Genomic DNA, 20,176 nt, shown 5'->3' with positions numbered 1-20,176 from the left:
TCTCTGGTTATTGTTTAAACGCTGATAAATGCGAAATTTTGCCTTTAAACTTTCTTTGCCAAAAACATCTCATTGATTCTTCCGGTTTTACCTGGCAGCCCATCAAAATAAAATACATTGGATTACAGTTCACACCTTCGTTGGCTAACATGCTCAAAGTGAATTTTGAGTACATTCTTCAAAAATTAAATGATAATATTACCCGATGGCATCCTCTATTTCTTTCCTGGTGGGGTCGGTTAGACTCTATTAAGATGATGCTCTCCCCCTTGGTGCTACACACTATTTTAATGATTCCTAATCATATTCCTCAATATTACTTTAAAAGAATTGATTCCATGTTGATAACATTTTTACGGAATGGTAAACCAACGCTTATTGCTTTATCCCCTCTTGAAAAGTATTGACCTAGTGGCGGCCTCAAGTTCCATGACTTTAAGGCTTATCTCTCAGCATTCTCACTCAAACAAGCTGCTGGATGGATCTCTATGGATCTCCCCTTACATCCACCTCTCTGATTACAATTAGAAAAAGATCTTATTACCCCTTTTAGCTTTCAAGAAATTTTAACTTTTACTGCCAACATTGTCTCTTTACGCTCTCCAGTCATTACTCACTCTCGTAAAATATTGTCTCCTCTGCTATCTTCATCATCTTCCTCCATTACCCCCCTTCATAATCAACCTATCTGGCATAATAAATATTTAAAGATTTATAATTGTTCTATCAATTGGAGAACACGGCACTCTAAAGGCTTATGTTGCATTTCACAACTCATATCTGACAACAAACCTCTTTCTTTTGTTGATCTTCAATCTAAAACGTTTTTACCATCATCATTCAGATCACAATATAATGTTCTTCATATTTCCCTCACCCATTTCCTCCAAAATGTTTCTGCCTCTCCTGACTCTCCTGTGCCTTCTGACTCTCTTCTCTCAACTTTAGAGGGTTCTCCTTCAGCATCTACAATTTATAAATCTTTATTATTCTCCTCAGAAAAGCCTTAAACAAAAACTGAGAAGTTGTGGGGAAAGGATTTTTCTCATGAGTGGTCAATCAATACTTGGGACAAGATTTGGTTCAAACTCCATAAAACCTCTTGCGCTGCTAATAGCACACAAAGCCTTTTTTTCATTTATCACAGATTGGTATTCTCTCCTTTGTCCATAGCTTCGTTATCATCAGACTCTTCCTCAACATGCTGGTCCAGTCCCTGTCCCATTGCAGATTTAAAACATATGTTATTTGAATGTCCTCCAATCCATTAATGTTGGGAATTAGTCTGATCTCAAATTTGAAAAAATCTTAAGATCCAAAACTCATTTTCCTTTACTAATATATTTTTAGGTACTCCATCTGCCCAATGGCCTCATACTCCACTAAGTTTTAAACTTTTGGATTTATTTCTAGCTATTGCCTTTCATTTATTAACTTCTAATTGAAGCAGACTGATAAGGTCAATTTCAGAGCATTGTGAAATGCTGTTTGTTTTCATCACAGATTAGACACTAATAATGTCTCTGCCATTTCTCTAGCAGTTAAAAGAGTTCTTTTATAGCTCCACTTAACAACATATTTATCTCATTCTGTTCCTCCTTTGCGGCCCTTAACAACAGTTAAGTTCGAAAACCACCTTAACTTAACCTGTTTGCCTTTTTATGTCTATTTGTTTGACTTATACGTCTCACATATTGAAAGTTTTATTTTACTAATCCTTTCACTTTTTTTATTCACTGATATGCTTACGCTGGTATATTACCTGTATATTTATATATTTGTTTCTGACAATTTTATATTGATTGCTTATATCTCACCCACTCTCCATTTCTCCCTTCTTTTCTTTCTATATAGATATACAGCTAATCCCTATTATTATTCCTATATTTACTTAACCACTTTATTGTTAAATAGGATGGATTATGTTATTTTTAGTGATGTTGTTTCTTTTGTTATCCTTTAAAGAATCAAACTTTAAAAAAAGAACAGACTTATGCTTCTGAATGCTTTTAAACGGGAGAAAATTAAAAAGAAAAGTTACCTTAATGGGGGGAAACGCCACTGTGCTTGACTTTGCCACGGACCTGCTGACGCCCTACCTTTTGCCCAGCAACCATCGTTTCACAGAGGGAGGACCAGTGTTGGTGTTCTGCTCTCCCCTTGCCGTTGCTTGTCATCTGCAGCTGCCGAGTAAGGGAGAGCGAGAGGGACTGCATACTACATTGCCCAGCAGCCCTTGACCCTCTACCGGAAGTCGTAGCCCTCTACAGCGCGCCAGGCGGCGCATTTAAATCAGGCCCCACATCGGTGGAGCGGGGGAAATGCCACTGTGCTTGACTTTGCCACGGACCTGCTGACGCCCTACCTTTTGCCCAGCAACCATCGTTTCACAGAGGGAGGACCGGTGTTGGTGTTCCGCTCTCCCCTTGCCGCTGCTTGTCATCTGCAGTCGCCGAGTAGGGGAGAGCGAGAGGGACTGCATACTACATTGCCCAGCAGCCCTTGACCCTCTACCGGAAGTCATAGCCCTCTACAGCACGCCAGGCGGCGCATTTAAATCAGGCCCCACATCCGCGTCGCGGGAGCGCCGGGCTAAGCCCGGGCAAAGGGCGGGCCCTCTGTGGCCCTCAGAGGCCGGAAGAGCCTGGGCTGGGCCATTCACCTTGCATCTTGTATCGGACACAAGGACACCTGAACTGTAAGCATAGGTGCCATACATGCTGTATTTTTGTAAACTCTAAAAGTGGTGTGTCTACCCGACTATCACCCGTTATTGCCTGCTACTTAAAAAGTCACTGAACTGAGGGTGATAAGATTGCGTAAGACTGTGTAATTATTCGTGTCAATATATTTTTTCCTCTGAAGGGGTGTTGATATGGATTGCCGTGAGACGAGAAGTATGACCGCAGGGGGTGTAAAAAAGTTGACAGGTACTCTGGACGACTTTATAGTCCGCACTAATTCGTTAATCGATGAGGGAATAGTCTTAATGGAGAGAAGGGTGTCCCAAGATTTGGCCTCAGCCAAAAGGTCCTCATTAGGCCTTATTGCTAAGGCACGAACCCCCGACAATTCAACATGTATTAACACTTTAGCCCAGATTAATGTTGTTGGAACTGGCCCTTCTTGCAGGGTCATCCCCAAACTTTTTGCTTCTTCCTCCCTTATTTTTCCTGACCCGTGGCTGTTGGCAATAGGACTCTGCGCACTTTACCACTGCTGATCAGTGCTAAAGTGCATATGCTCTCTGTGTAAATTGCTATTCTGATTGGATATACATGTTTGGCATATTTGTATCACCATGAAGTCCCTAGTAAAGTGCACTGAGTGTGCCAGGGTTGGTGATGACAAATGCTACTAGTGGGCCTTCAGCACTGATTGTGCCACCCACAGGAGTAGCTCTAAAATGGTGTCTCAGGCCTGCCACTGCAGTGCCTATGGGCAGTCTAGAACTGCCATGTCCTCCTGGTCAGTGTCCCCACTGACCAGGCCTAACCCTTCCCTTTTCGTGCACATCAGCCACCCCTATGGAAGGCCCAAGGTACCCCCCTGGGCAGGGGACAGTGTATGTAAAAGGTAGAGCATGTACTAGTGCAGGTGACATGCTCTGGTAGTGAATGGCAGCCATTTTCGTTTTTCACTACTGTAAGGCTATCTTGCTCCATAGGTTAACATGGGGGATGCTGGCTACAGTGGTTAACAGCATTTCTTCCCATAGGAACAAGATAGGACATAAGTATCTAGTATCCCTGAACTCAGAATTTAATAACACATCTTTTAAGAAAGGTTGTTTTTAAATCCTGTGTTTGAGAACAGCACTTTTAGAAAGTTGCTGTTCTCTTGTCTGACCCTTCTGTGTGCCTGGGCCTGTTTGTGTATTGACTGTCTGGTTTGAGAGTGACAGGGGCTGGGGAATTCCCCAGGAGGCTCGATGAGTCAGCACTAGGCTGAATGACTGCATTTGCAACTGGAGTGGTGGGAGGAGTTAGCACCTGGGCTGAATAGGGCTGTGCCTGCCTTCCACAATGCTGGCTCCACCCCCCTGCTGAGCGGCTGAGGACCCTGCCCCTCACTCTGAAAGGAAAGAAGCAGCCAGCAAAACAAAGTACTCAGGAACCACCCAGAATTGGTTCAGACCGGGCTCAGGGCCCACATGCACCAAGAGAACAAAGACTTTAGGGGTATAAGTACAGGACCCCTGACAACAGAAAATTAGATCATCCTGGAAATCAAGAAGGAACCTCTGCCAAGGAGAAAGCTGAAACTGAAGAAGGAAGATTGTCCTGCTGTTGCTCTGCTGGACTGACCTGTTGCTTTGCTGCCAAGGGGAGGGGAAGGACTTTGCTGCTGAGCTGTGTCCCCTGTCTTGAAGGAATCTCCAAGGGCCTGAGAAGAGCTGGCTCCCTGTTTTTGAAGTCCCAGGAACAAAAGGACTTCACCCCCAGCTTCCCTGAACTCTGCTGAGAGAGTTCTGTCCTTCCTAGAGTGCTTGATCCAGTTGTGGGGCCTCTGGAAGTTGTACCTGTGCTGGGAAGCTTGAAACTAAGCTTGAGTGACTTTTGAAACTGAAAAGTGTCGCATCGCTCGCTTGCGGAGCGCATCCCCGACAGTGCGAGAAGTTTCCCGCCGCTACGGAGGTCGAGATCGTCGCAGCGCCTGACTCCGCTGCCAGAGACGTCCCATCCTTCGTTTGCGGGACGCACCAGACCGGTGCGGGAGAATCGAACATCGCTGCGAGTATCGTCGCAGAGCCTGTCGTCGCTGGGTGAGATCACCGCACCGCTTGCTTGCGGACCGCATCACGTCGCTGCGAGCATCGTCGCAGAATCAACGCATCGAGGAGCTGCGAGAGAGAGGATCCCCGCTGGACCGCGCATCGTCGCCCCGGAGATCGTCGCAGCCCCTACGAGATCGTCGCATCGTGCCTTTGCGAGAACAGACTTCCTACGGAACCTACGCACCGGAATCCATACAAGTGGCCTTCCTCCCCATACAGACCGGATTCGTCGCAACACGCCCGCTGCTGCAGCGGGGCTGTCGCATCGCCTCCCCAGGGTCTCAGGGGCAACGCATCGCTTGTTTTCCACCGCACCAGCTTCTGCTTTTGGAACTTTGTTGCAACTAAAAGGTACTGTGAGTAAACGTGACGCAACTGTGAACTTTTCACGCCTCAGTAGAGAATTCTATCGCAACGTAGAGAATTCTAACGCAACCTTAAGAACTCTTTTTGAAACCATATTCTTGAACTGTGTATGTTGGATTTTTGTCGTTTTGGTCTTGTGTAGTTTAGATTAAAAATACCTTTATTTTTCTAAACTGTTGTGGAGTCAGTTTGTGGTGTTTTCACTGTGTTACTGTGAGTGTTGGTACAAATACTTTACGCATTGCCTCTGGTTAGCCTAGACTGCTCGTGCCAAGCTACCTAGAGGGTGAGCAGGGGTTATCTCAGAGGGTTATCTCCTTGCCCTGACTAGAAGCAAGGGTCCCTATTTGGACAGTGGTACCTACCTCTGCCAACTAGAGACCCCCAGATCTAACAAATGTCAATGCACAAAATGAAAAAAGCCCACAGCTGGGTCCTGGTGTTCCCCCACATCCTAACTCCTCGATTGAAGATCAATCGGGAAATAATGTTGAAGCCATAAAGGCCAACACCCGATCTGTGACCCCTGATATCGACTTGAGAGGTCAAATCGAGGGGGCGATTCCCAAACGTAAGCCCATCAAGCCCATCAAGACGATTTCCCGTAAAGTCAGGAAGGCAGATACCAACCCTAACCAGACGAGAATTAGGGAAGAGTCCATGGCCGCTAGCGGGGATTTGGCTGTAGGAATAGAAGATATAAGGGACGACCAGCCGGTAATTGTTGGTTTATCATTGGCCCTTCCTGATGACACACTTCCAGATAGTAGCTTGGATGATATCCTGGAAGTGAGTGTGGAAGAAGATAAACTGGGCGACACTTGTCATGAAGGAGGAGAGGCGAGCCAGATAAGTAGTAACATCCTAGAAATTTTAAAAACGCTTCTCGCACCCTTAGAGGCAAGGCTACACTCCCTAGAAATTGTGCTTAAAGACATCCATAAGGATATACGCGCCCCTAGTTTTCCTCAGAACAATAAGGCCCCACATGCAACGTCTAACGCACGTAAGCAACCTCCGGCCACTAAAAATGCAGGCTTGGCCAAAAATACCGTGCCAAAAAATCCCTCGATAAACCCCCCAAATACTTCACATCAGGGAGGAGTTAATGTTAGTACACCTGAACCCAATAAAATACCAATTCCGGCTAAACCCAAAGATACCACCCAAGTTAAATTCAAAGACTCAGTTCCCTTGACCCCGAAGCCAGATTTAGCCCCACTAAAAAAGGTGGAGTCACGGCGAAATATTAATCTCCCTCCAGATGCCTGCCCATACGTAGTGGTCCTGACTGGGGTAACGGAATTAACATCTCCCTATGTGGAATCTTTTCAAGCGCTAAAAAATAAGGTGTGCCACTGTCTTTCTAACAATCACCCCCTACCCGCAAATATCTCCAGCAACATCTTAATGGTGGAGAGAACGCCTTGGGTGGGTGGAAATAGAAAAAGAACAAAAGGGGATTGCATAGTGGTAACCTTTGAAAATCCGCAGGTCGTGGAACACATTTGTAGAGGGACCTCTCGCTACCATGCTAGTACAGTTACCGCCAGGCCACTGCCATATTTTTATTCATCCATGGAGCAAGTGGATAAAAGATGGAGCTGGCTAAGGGAGTCAAATGAACACAAGGGAAGGAGGAGGTATGACCCCCCTTGGGACTTGCATTCTCACGAGCGGGGTGGTGGTGGTGAGGAAGGCTGGAATCTAGCTCATAGAAGAGGTGGTGGATCTATCTATGGCCAAACCCCTCGGGTTAATAGCTGGGTTGGCGCAGGGACACCAAATGGCCACGCTAATAGCTACGCCCAAAATGCCTTCAGTCATGAAAATTATTTTAACATTCCAAAGGTAAATCGATATGACTGTCTGTCTGACCTAGGCTGGGTGGATTGACAAACAAAGGGCTTACTGTCTGGTTTGATGGAAAATACCCACTCCACCCTACCCCAACATGTAACATTTGTTCAGAACGTGCAGGTGACAAATATAGACACTGGACCGTCAGTTTCAGTTACTAACTGGTGTACAGATGGCGGGAATTTAATACCAGCGAAAAGGGATAAAGTAAGAGGTAAAGGAGAGTTAATTGTAGCCACATGGAATATTGCAGGTCTTAGGAATAAAGCTGACGATCCCATATGGAGGGACTTTATAAGCACCATGGATATTATTGGGCTACAGGAAACCTGGGACACACAAAACATACTCACAATAGATGGTTTTACAACTTTTTGTCTCCCAGCTGTTACTTCCACCCGGGGACGAGCACGGGGGGGGTTTGGTTACTCTGGTAGCTGCTAAAATTTCAGGTATATATAAAGAAATAGACACTGGTTGTCCCTATTGTCTGGCAGTCCAAATAACCCGTATGGGTCATCATAATGTCCTGGTTGTGAATTTTTATAATTCTTTTGATAGGGCCTATCCAACCAGTAATCTGACAATGTTAAACTCTTTTCTCACAAAATATAAAGAGTTGTCGGAGTCTCAATTCACCATTATGTTAATGGGGGACTTTAATATTCATGGCTGTCCAGACTAATGTCCACCAAATGTTTTATTTGCCCCCCCTGAACAAGGGGACATTCACTTTGAGCATTCGGACCAGGGCATTTTTCTGGAAGCTATGTTGGCTGAAAACGGGTTAATGTTACCCACCGGGGGAGGCACGGATATCCCCACATTTAAGGGGCATGGTAGTGGTTCAATAATTGATTTTATTTTTTTAAGTAGTACCTGTGGCAGCCATATCATCAGCTATTCCGCTGTGTGGTCTCATTTTAGTGATCACAACCCAGTTCTGTTAAGAGTGAGAGATGTATTTGTCATAACCGAGAGTAGGCTGAATATGGTTGAGAAATGTGATATCCGGTTAACTGACCAAGCCCGTAGAATTAAATGGTGCAAGATAGTACCAGATGAGTTTTTCTTAAATCTCTGTAGTAGTAGCCGGGAGGAATTGGACCTTTGTATGGATGTAGATGCAGGGGATAAAGAAGTTGTGGAGGCGTATCAAAAGATTTGCCTCCAAATTGTTTCCAATCTGACACGTAACAGCAAAGGCAAAGCCCCTGGGAATGTAGGCTGGTTTGACAAAAATTGCTCAGTGGCCAACCAAAAACTTAGGGCGGCCCTTAAATGCAAACCAGTGGATAGATTGCTTGTGGCTACTCTCAGAAAAGATTACAAGGTAGCTGTTGAAAGGAGGCGACGGGAGATTAGAGAAGACGCCTGGGCAGAATTAACGTCAATTGACGTGTTGAAAAATAGTGCCAAGTTTTGGGCCGTGGTTAATCAACCTTACTTTGCTGACTCTCGTAATAACGAATTGGACTGTGGGATACAAGAAGATAAATGGTTTTCGCATTTTAAGTCAGTCTACGAACAGGAGAACTTGGGGGCTGAGGCTTCGACCACTTTTATCAGGCTCCCTTACACTTTAGTAGTAAACGAAGGTGAAGTGGCCGAAGCAATTGGTAAAATGACCAGCAACAAGGCTCCCGGGCCGGATGGTGTTCCTTCTGACCTTTTTAAATCTAACATAGTATTTTGGTCCAAAATTTTAGCAAACGTTTTTAATAGAATCTCTAAAACAGGCATTCCAGAGACCTGGTCCCAGTCGGTGATTGTGCCCATTTACAAAAAAGGTGAAAGGGGCGATCCGGGTAATTACCGCCCAATTTCACTCATTGATTCAGCTCTAAAGATCCTAGGTAGAGTGGTCTTATCCAAACTAACTGATTGGCTGGAGGAAACCAATACCCTGTCTGCCTTACAATATGGCTTCAGAAAGGGGCGAAGCACAATAGACCAAAGCTTAAATCTGCAACTGCTCATCGGGAAGTACACAATAGCGAAGCCAGGAACATTGTATATTGCATTCATGGACCTGTCCTCGGCTTTTGAGCGAGTAAACAGGTCCAAGTTATGGGGCCTGCTTCTAAAGATAGGAATAGATGCTAATATTGTGTACTTCTTGGCAGACCTCCATAGGGACCGCACAGCTACGGTGAGATACGACCGAAAAGGGAACTGCACAGGCAAGATTAGCATCACCAATGGTGTACGGCAAGGCTGTATTTTAGCTCCCTTGCTATTTACACTATATATTAACGATCTGGGCGGTGTTTTAGGAGCCGCATGCAAGGATATACCACGGGCAGGGAAGTTTTTAATACCGGCATTATTATATGCGGATGATGCCGCCCTTTTAGCCCAGACCGCAGTGGGACTCCAATGTCTTTTAAATTCATTTTATGTGTTTGTCTTCCTTTGATTTAAGTGTCAACTATGGTAAATCTCATGTCATGGTGGTGGGCCCGAAAGGTAGGGTGTTGAAGAATGTAAAGACAATGCAATGTAATGGCCATAAATTGACAAGAGTCTCCAGGTTTCCTTACCTGGGGGTTGTATTCGACGATAGGTCCACCTGGCACCCCCAATTGTTGGAGAAAAAAATGCCTTTGTCCGTTCCATTCTGGCAGTTTTGGGTTTTCCCCGCAAACTGGGGGTAAAACCCTTGCAGGCAGTATTAAAGGTATATGTTGCAAAATGTATTGCTATTGCTATGTATGGTGCAGACCTGTGGGGCTTCAGACCAGTTAAGATGCTTCAGGTAACGGAGGACAATTTCCTGAAATCGATTCTATCCTTGCCACGATCTACGGCCGGTTTCATAGTGCATCAAGAATGCGGCGTAGATTATCTGGAAGATCGAATCGCAGTTGCCCCCCTACTAAAATGGATTTCAGTTTGGCTGAACCAGGAACTGGAGGTGAACCACGAAGTTTTAAAGGATTGTCTTACACTAGATCACTGGGACTTTATCCCCTGGCTGAAATATGTCCAACAACTATCCATGTCACAACAAGAAGAGAGGCAGGGAGAGTAGTAGAACACTCTTATACCCCAGTATGAATCAAATAAACAAAACAAGAGTGTTCCAAAGTAGTAACGAACCACCGGTTTGGAGCAAATCAACGACTTCACTTAAGGCGTTAAGGAAAGCCCTCACTCACCACCTAGTGATGACATGCTTCATCATCGGGCCCCACAAAAGAGACCTAGCGTCTCTTTCGTGTGCTTCAACGCCAGATCTACTGCGGAGCGGGTTAGTGGGTTAAGGCAGTGTTGTGCAAAAGAAAATTAAGTGGGTGGTGAGAGTTTAAAAGAAGTCAGTAGTGTATCAAAGTTAACTTTATTATTATGATCACTAAGGACTTAAAGATAAAAATTATGTGTAGGAAATTCGTCCACATTTAATTAAGTGGTAGTTTCCTAAGTCAGTCGACATGTTTCAGCCATGAAACTGTATGAATTTACCTGGCATTCATCAGGACGCAGTGTGAAATAAACCCTGGCGGTATGGGCTCGCTAAGGCCCACCCTTACCTAGGGACGTGAAAGTAAAAAGAAATTAGTGAAAAAAGTGCAAAAAAATTAGGAACAAAAGATTGTCTTCCTAATTACTCCTGGTTTAGGAGGCTTCCGACTTTTGCGGTTTCTGCACCTGTGGGAAAAAGAATTACACGGACAAACATAAAGGACAGAACAAACAATGAGTTACGATGCTGGTCACTTAATGTCAGTCCATTGTGCTCCAGTTGGTGGTTTCAAAGACATCGTGTGGCAGAGTAGCAGTATAGTTAACACCACCTAGGTCCCCAAGTTTAAAGAGCACTATAGATGGGTAGTGATGTGTACTATACGTGCTATATAGAGACAGTGCTATATACAATGGGTTTTGTGCTTAAAAACGCTATCAAACTAAAAAGTCGGCGCGATCACGATCGTGCTAACAAATTAAAAAATTCCTCACTTTTAAGGTGTAAAATGTTCACACCATGGGTCACAGGGGGGGGTGGACGCGTAATTGGCACACCCTGCAATTGTCAAGAGTAAAACAAAACAAAGGGGATTGCCACCTAACAACACACTCAAAAACGCTAGCTCTGGAACCAGGCAGGATATGGACACAACGAGACCACACAAACTGCAATACACAGAACGTAGTCTATCTCATCACGTTTCCTTGTAATCTACGTTATATAAGTATGACCAGTAGAAAGGTCAAGCAGAGAATTTGTGAGCACCGGTCCAATGTCAGATGCAAAAAATCTACCACCAAAATGAGCAAACACTTTCTGGAATCTAACCATACCACCAATGATATGCACTGGACGGTAATAGAACACATTGGAAGTGGCAGTAACATCAACCACCGCCTTTTTGAGAAGGAACAGACTTGGGTCTACAGACTTGGGACTCACATTCTCGGGCTGAACGACGACATCCCATGGAACTCTGTCTTTAAGTAAAGCTTAATCATATGAAGCATGTCATCACTAGGTGGTGAGTGAGGGCTTTCCTTAACGCCTTAAGTGAAGTCGTTGATTTGCTCCAAACCGGTGGTTCGTTACTACCTTGGAACAACTATCCATAACATTAGGTCGGCCAGAATTGTTCACTGAGCCGGCCAAACTTGTGAAAGGTGACCTGAAATGGGTTAAAAGCACCTTTATGTTGAACAGAGGGGTGGATAGAGAAGGTTTGGAGTTGGTTAAACCAACTGTGAGAACTCACCAGTTGATTGTATCCTCAGGGTGTGAACTGGAATTATATCTAAAGGTTGTTAACATTCCCAATCATAGATATCTTTTAACAAAGTTCCGGTTAAATAAAATTCATTTTCTGAGCTCGGGTCAGCCCTGTTGGTCTAAGCATTCAGATTTGGATTTATCTAAATGTGATGGTTCTTCCCTCATGGACACTGCTCACTTTATGTTTTTCTGTGGTCACTTCATAGATATAAGGAAAAAGTTTATCATACCCGTATTAAAGGGGAAAGGGTTTAGACAAGTGAAGCCCGCATTACTGTACCTTCAATTACTGTCTAATACATGGGAAATTTACAATGTGGCCACATTTTTACCATAGCTATGAGACTTAGCAAAAAGATTAATTGGTCTTAGATGAAATATTGCATATGGCAAGTTTTTATATTATGTGTAAAATGATTTTATCCTTTTTCTCAAATTTTCCGGCATATTGTATACACCGTCAAAATGACAGTATGCGCCCGTATTTTACATATTTTCTATTGGGTACTCTTTTTTTAAAAATTGTATTGAATGTACATTGTGTCTTCTGGTGTTTTTGGACCTTTATGTTTACATTTGTATACTTTTGTGGTTTTTGATAAGAACCGAATAAAGTATTTTTGACTGACTGACTGATTAAGTTAACTTCATTTCAATTTTCTCTCATTTAAAGGTCCTTTCTTTTACAAACAGTAGGCCTCTTGCTCCCTGTGGCCAGTAGGCACTGTGCCATATTTACAACTGAAAAATACAGGTATTTTTTTAAATTGCAGAATTTTAAAGTGCCGAAAAATATTTCTATGAATCATTAAGGGGCAGATCACTATCTCACTAGGAAAGCCCTCTGTACGACTTGGCCCTGGAGGGCTTTCCTAGCAAATCGTGCTCCTCGAGTCAGAGTAAAATTTTCCAGTGCATCCGTATGGTGAATGACTCGGTTGGACTCTCATTGCAATCTTAGGGAGCCTGTATACCATACGCGTACATAGGCTCCAATAGCAAAAAGGAGTGGGCGGGGAAAAGCTTGCACCCTGTGGTGGGCACCCCATGGTGCCTGCCATACTGTGCCTGGCCTGAAAAGGGGGACCCGGGTACCACCGCCCGACCTATTCGGAGGGCTCCGCATGAAGGGAGGCCTGCAACAACCCCAAAATCCCTATGGCCTGTTTGATGTAAACAATATACAGCATTTGAACCTTGAGAACTAGATACATTACAGTGACTTCACAATAACAGTAACAAATGTGGCCATTTATATACAGAACAATACAAACGAATTGGTGCTTAATTGATAGGTGTTATTGGCAAGGAAAACCCTATTTCATTTATCAACCTAAGAAGGATAATGAAATGAGTCAGCCCTACTCAGATAAAAAAACTTATGAACTGCATTGAATGACACAATCCTTTATGGTGGCACAGAGCACCACCAGGTTTATTGCTGCATCTTTTTTAAAGTGTCCAACCTTATAAATCAGAAGTTGCCCTTGGTCTCCATTACCCAATAGGTTACAAAAAATTGTTGTGCCAAATTTTAAATCTTTCAGTCAGACTTCATTCAGCCTGCAGTGATATCTTGTCATCAACTCCAAAGTTATGGTCTTTCTGGTGGATTTTTAAAATGTTCCTAGTATTTTAATAGCAGATATAATAATTCCCAGATCAATCATGCCTTCTTTGAAGGACCAGCAATCTGCTATGTTTAACTGGCCATTCAAGACTTGTCCCTAGAGTCCACACAAGGGCATTGACTTTCACTAATCCAGGATATGTTTGTGTTTTTTTCGTCTGGTGCATAAAATGCATAATATGAACAGGCACTTGCATTGGGGTGGAACAAGGGTGCTGTAACCAATACAGGCAGTTATTGCAGTGTAAAGATGGGAGAAGGCAAGAAACCACAAGCGAATGGTGGTTATAAGAAACTGTTTGGTTGAAGGCGGAAAGAAAGGCAAAGAGGAAAAGAAGAGAGAAGGGAAGCATTAAGGAAATACATTTGGTTTTCATACAGAGGTTTTATTCTTTGGCCATTTTTAACTGCTACAAATCATAAGTGCTGTTATAATCAAATTTAATGGGACTCATTTAACTGGCCTTGGCAGGATGGGAGGCTCATTTGGTCCTACTAGTAAACTTGTGACCCGCTCCCAAAGGACTCAGTCATGTCAGTTGTGAGCATTATCTGACTTATTGCCCATTATGAGTTTCACAGACTAATTTAGCAATCTTTCCACACCTGTAATTACGTTACCACTGGGGACAGATTGTAGTTACAAGGTACATTGTTGCTTAATTAACTATCTTGTTGGCTGTGATAGGAACATACTGGAGACTTGTTGATATCGAAAAACAAAGGGGCGACATGGGGGAGTATTGGAAACTGAGAGGTTTGTTTAGGGATTACAGATACAAAATTAATTATGAAATCAGTGGTGGCTTGCAGATGGAGAAAGTGAGGTGCACCAACCATCAGACAGATTTCCCAGGCCCGGAGAAGTCCCATCCATAACCTAAGATGCCTGACAAGCCTCTGGGCAACCTAATTTTGTGGTGTTACAGCGCTTCCTGTAAATGTTGCCACAGGGCTGGCTTTGGGGTTGGTGGCCCCCAGTATGGCAATCATTTTGGTGCCAGCCCAATGACCTCCTTCTCCACTAATCCCTCTCTGCCACCGTCCAACAGTGCACCACATTTCTCTATACCGCCTCTCTGACGTACATTTCATTTTTTTTATAGTATTACTCATAGTTCACTCACACTCAATTCTGCGATCTGCATGGTACACATTCTATGCAGCAGGCACATTAACCTTCTGAACTACTTTAAGATGAATCAAAACTGATACTATGTGGAGAAGTGTGGCTCAGGGGTTAGAGGCAGCAGACCCGGAAGCTGAAATCGGTCCTGGACCAGGGTTCAATTCTCCGCCGCGGCGGGGTCTTGGGCTAAAAATTCCACGGACTCGATAATTCTCGCCCCGGTGCCTCCTCGACTCACGGGTTCACACTCTGCGACTCTGGGCAATAGCTTGCTTAATCTCCACAACGGCCCCTCGTGGCGGGATGCCTGACTTTCACCTTGTGGATACCCTGCTATCTCACAGGGGAATACCAGGAAGGGTTCCCTAAGCAAGCGCCGGGAAACCCACTGCGGATAGCTGTGCGCTATATAAGCTCATTTACTAGACAAAACTCTAATCTCTTTCCAGTAGGTACATTAATAACCAGAGGTATTATTGACATTTTTATTGTTGTCAAAAATTGAAGGACACAACAACCCCCTCCCTCCCGATGTCAGTGCAATGTGCGGCTGTATTGGTTGCACCATCCTGAAGCCAACCCTTTAAGCTTGATCAAACACACAAAATCAGGGTCGGTTCCTCCATTATAGTAGAGGTGCAACGCCCTACTAAAATGCTCCCAGATAAAAAAAAAAGGTAATGAAGTTAATTCAATATCATTTTATTTTTCATCCTACCCCCTCCACCCCTGAACAGAGTGTCAGGATGGCGGCAGCAGGGAGGAGGGTGTATGCCTGGGCACCTCAGTTTAAAGTGCGCATGTCCCTTTGGCGGGCTGTCTTGCGATGGCCTGCCAGACATACACACTTTAAGCCTCTCAATCCAACTGTTTTAAACCAGCTGGTTCGAGAGCAAGTACAGGCCTCCAATGACCTCAAGGGCGCTGATAGAGGCCGCTCCCTCCAATCCTGGCAATTCTCCCAGGCTGGATTGAGAGATGTGCCTGTATTGGTTAGGTGAGTTGGCTGTGGCCCTTGATATGACGAAAGAAGAAGAGGACCAGAGTGAGGAGGACATGTGCTGCATGGTAAGTAACTTTAGGTTTTGTTCAATATTTAACATACCTTTATCTTTTATTTATTTAATGTAATTTTCCCCTTCGCTCCCCTTGCCGTAGTTGCCAGCCGCCACTGTATGGGAGGAATGATAGCCATACGTATAACCACAGTCAATTGTTCTGGTAGCTTTCCATCACACTATTCTTTTGCCTACCATGCTACCTCAGTTTGGACCAAGCCATATGCAAATGAGTCTCGACCAAGCTCCAATAGGAACAGTCCAACCCAAACTATCAAGCCAGACCCTCTCTGAACCGAAACACAAGCAAACAAATACCTGTTTTGCACTGAATGGGTCTCTTCACTCAAATGTAGCTTTCATGTAACACCCTAAGTGGCCAAAGGTATGCCCAGGTGTGGGTTCCATGCTCACTGTACCACTGGAACCAACCTATACCTAACTGAAGAACGATAGGTGGGAATGCAACCATGAGCGATTGCCAGTGGTTAGGCTTATTACAAGCATTCTTCACATCATCTTTAGTATGTTTCACTTAAGGCTTCAGCCACATAGTGCTTGGGGCCATACTGGAATCAGGTTCTTGCCTGACCCTCCCCCATCCCATCATATGAGGCAAGCATGAGTGAGAAATGAGAATGAGTTACATCGAGTGTAACTGGGAGTGAGAATAAGAAAGCCAGAGTGAGTGAGACTGAGTGAGAGTGGGAAAGAGTGAGTGGTAGAAGGCTGCAAGAGTGAGGTCCTTGAAAACAGAGGGTAGTAGGGTGATCAAATATGGGGGCCGGCCCACAGTATATCGCAGGGGGGCCACCAAATGTTTTGTCACACCACTGGCTACATCCAGTGGCAGCTCACAGAGGGAGTGCCTTTGGGCGGGGGAGGGGTAGTGGACGCAGACTAATGACGGAAGGGAGTAAAGTAAGTAAATAAATAAACACAACTATTTACCTTGCCCTCGCTGCATCGCCAACTCGGTGATGCGGCGAGTGCAAGATACATAGTTGTATTCATGTATTTACTTACTTTACTCTGTTCTGTCGTAAGTCCGAGTCCCCTACGCCTCACCCCTCCCCACACCCCACTGTGGACCTTCACTGCCCTGCTCCACCGCCCCGCAGCACTCCCTCTGCGATCCGACACTGGCTACATCTGTCAGGCTCTCCCCATCGTGGTTTTGTGAACCTTTCTAACCGATATCCAAAGGGATTCCTGTGCTGCTGCATTCACCCCTACACACACTCCATGCTCACTCTGCCTCATACCTACAAAGCAAACCTGTGTCCATCCATTCCATAAAGGGACACAGCAAAGGACCTGGATTAAAGGGACTCGCAGAGCCCTTTCTTCAGCTTGCGAAGCTGGTAGACCATTGTTCCCAAGTAGGTAAAGGAAGAAGGCCTTTGCCTCCCATTAGGTTTACTTGCTGCCTCCACTGCCAGTATGTCCCAGTTCTACCAAAGGACAGAGGTAACTGCTACTGAACAGAGGGGTGTACTTGGTGTGTCCTTCCTGACCACAGAGCCCTGCTCAGTTCATTGTCACAGGCCCTCAGCGTACATGCATGATTCTAGCGTGTGCTGAGACAAACATGACTCTCCTTTCAGCAATGCAGAGAATATTCCCATCACAACAATTGTAACACAAACATCCGCAGATCACTTACAATGTACTGACAACCTAGACTATTGTGCCCAGTCGTGGCTCGTGGTAAAACAGATTTCTATATCCGGCCAAGAGTGCCCAGGGGACTTGTCGTCTTATCTAGTTTGCCAGTTTCCTAGTTCGCTGCACATCATACACGGTAACAGTCTCCAGCTCTCTGTTGTCACGCTGTCTTCACTAGCAGTCCTTATGGAAGCTGGTTAGTTGTGTTATGGTGCCACACCTACTGGAAGGCAGCAGCAAGGGGGCAATACACCAATCTATGTGCGGCTTAAAATCTGTTTCAGGATTAAAAGGCTGCATTTGTTTCTGCCAGGTATTCATAAAAGGTTGAGTATGGGCTGAGATGTAGCAATCAAGGGTGCAGCAGGCCTTGTGGCACCAGGGTCTGTCTATATGCCTCAGGGACCCAAGAACAATGGCCGCAGAAAAAAGATTAGGAAAAGAAGTAGATAATAACGTCATACAAAAAATGAGGAAAGAATACAAAGAGGATTGCAGAAAAGCAAAAAAATCTTACACAGAGGAAATTTGGGAAGAACTGTTAAGAACAAGTAAACTACCAAACAGTGGAGAATTTTGGAATATAATAAACAAATTATCGAAAGGAGCAGGTGATCAACCTAATATAGGAATAAGTGAAAAAACATGGGCCGCATATATCGACAATTTGTATAACAGCCAGAGCAACCTAATTAATACAGTAACATCTAAAAACTCAAAAAAAGATCAAGAAGAAAAAAGAAAAAGTTCTTGGACAGTGGAAAAACAACCAGCCTGAAGGCACGGCCCAAGAGGAACAAACGCCCTTGACAACTACCAAACAACTAACCACCCTAATAAGGAAATTAAAACCGGAAGGAGCAGCTGGCCCAAATGGAATGCCAAATGCCTTATTCAGATATGACATCGACTTCTGGGCAAATTACTTGACACCACTGTTTAATTTCATTCATAAAGAAAAAAAGATTCCACTGTCTTGGCAAGGAAACATCTTCCACCCTCTCCATAAAAGTGGATGCAGAATGGAACCTGGCAATTATAGACTAATAGCTCTAATCGATGTGGAGGCAAAGCTTTTTTCATCTTGTATACTGTCTCTACTATGACAATGGATAAAGGACTACAAAATAATACCCAATTTCCAAACCGGCTTCAGGGAAGGCATGGGCTGCTTATCCAACTTGTCAGCTCTGTCACTACTAATCGAAGGAGCAAGGAAAAGGAAGACGGGATCAATAGCCTGCTACATAGACTTGAAATCCGCCTTCGACCGAGTTCCCAGAAAACGCCTATGGGAAAAACTGAACCTCTGGGGTCTTCCGCCTGCACTAACGGAAATAATAATGGCATTATATAGCGGAGCATGGGCAAAAGCAAAACTGGGTGATGGAAGAAGAATATCTGCAGAACAAAAAATAACCAATGGCCTTAAACAGGGCTGCGTGCTCTCCCCAAGCCTTTTCAATATATATCTGGCCGATTTGAAAGACCAACTCAAGAATGTTAACGGACATCCGCCTAAATTGGCTAATGAAAACATCCAGTTCCTCCAATATGCGGACGACATTGTAGTTTTAAGCCAAACACCAATAGGCCTACAAAGAGCAATATCGGAGCTAACAGACTATTTCGAGAGAGAAGGCCTGGAATTAAACATCAAAAAAACAAAGGTGGTGAGATTGACGGGCACCAGTGGAAAATCTTTCAAGTGGCATACAAAAGGCAAACACATCGAGGAAACATCAGCTTACAAATATCTGGGGGTTACAATAAGTAAAAACATGTCCCTTTCAGATCATAAAAAAATTATCGCCGCAAAAGCACAATCGCTGAGTTTTGCTTACAAAGTTCTTCAAAAGAAATTGCAATGTTCATCATATGACCACCTGCTAAAAGTAATGGCAGCCCAAGTCCTACCATCCCTCTCATACGGTTTGGAAATATGGCATGGGAAAGAAGCAGCTATTTTAAACGCACTCCAGACAAAAATATACAAAGCTGTTTTTAACATATATAAAGGAGCAGCCCCTGCCCAAATAAGGCTGGAATTTGGTTTGCAAAATCAAACACACCAAAGGAAAGCAGCCCTAGTGAAATGGTGCTGGAAATTGAGATCGGCGGAAATAGGATCTTTAAACAACTTATGTTGGCAAGAAATTAACAAACAATACGACCAACAGGAACCCAACTCATGGGGCAGCGATCTGCGAGCATCATTAGACACCCTCAAAAACAACATCCTTTAAAAAGATTTGCAAGCTAAATGCAAAAGCCTTATCTTTGGTGGAAGATAAAAAGACTTTGGCCAAACGGCGACATGCATGGACCGTTCTAAACTCGTACAAACGATTAAAACCTCAACCCTATCTTACTGCGTTCTTCCGGTTGTCATTAAAAACAAAATTTATGGCCTTCAGAATGGGCGACCATTTCTCAAAAGACTTGATCCCGTCATGGAAGGTCACACACCAGGAACAAAGATGTAGACTATGTGATTATCACAGTGAGACCTTGTGCCACCTCCTGTGCACGTGTGAATCTTCTAAAGAAAAGAGGAAAATTTTACTGAAACCAATTTTTAATATGCTACATATGTGACCAGCTGGATGGGAGCAGGTTCAAATATTCTAATATGCCACGGGGTAAAGTTCATGAACTCTGTAGAGACCCAGCTTCAAAAAGCAGAAACAGACCACAGATAAGGTCTGGGTTAATTTGTAAATTAAAGAATGAGAAAATACATTTTTAACTAAAGGAACTTTTAAGTGTTTGCTATCTTAAATTGTTTTTGTACATGTATGCTTTATGGTTGTGAAAAACCAAATAAAGTAAATTTTTTTGACTTGACAGTGAACCCCAATAGGGCCTTATTTATTCTACCCCAGTAGCAGATGAAGGTCTATTTTCCTTGCTTGCACAAGGACCCACAGCATCCTTGCTTCGCTAC

The sequence above is a fragment of the Lissotriton helveticus genome, chromosome 7 (assembly GCF_964261635.1).
Source record: "Lissotriton helveticus chromosome 7, aLisHel1.1, whole genome shotgun sequence".
Taxonomy (NCBI): domain Eukaryota; kingdom Metazoa; phylum Chordata; class Amphibia; order Caudata; family Salamandridae; genus Lissotriton; species Lissotriton helveticus.
The sequence above is the reverse complement of the archived record's forward strand: the minus strand, read 5'-3'. Positions refer to the sequence as shown.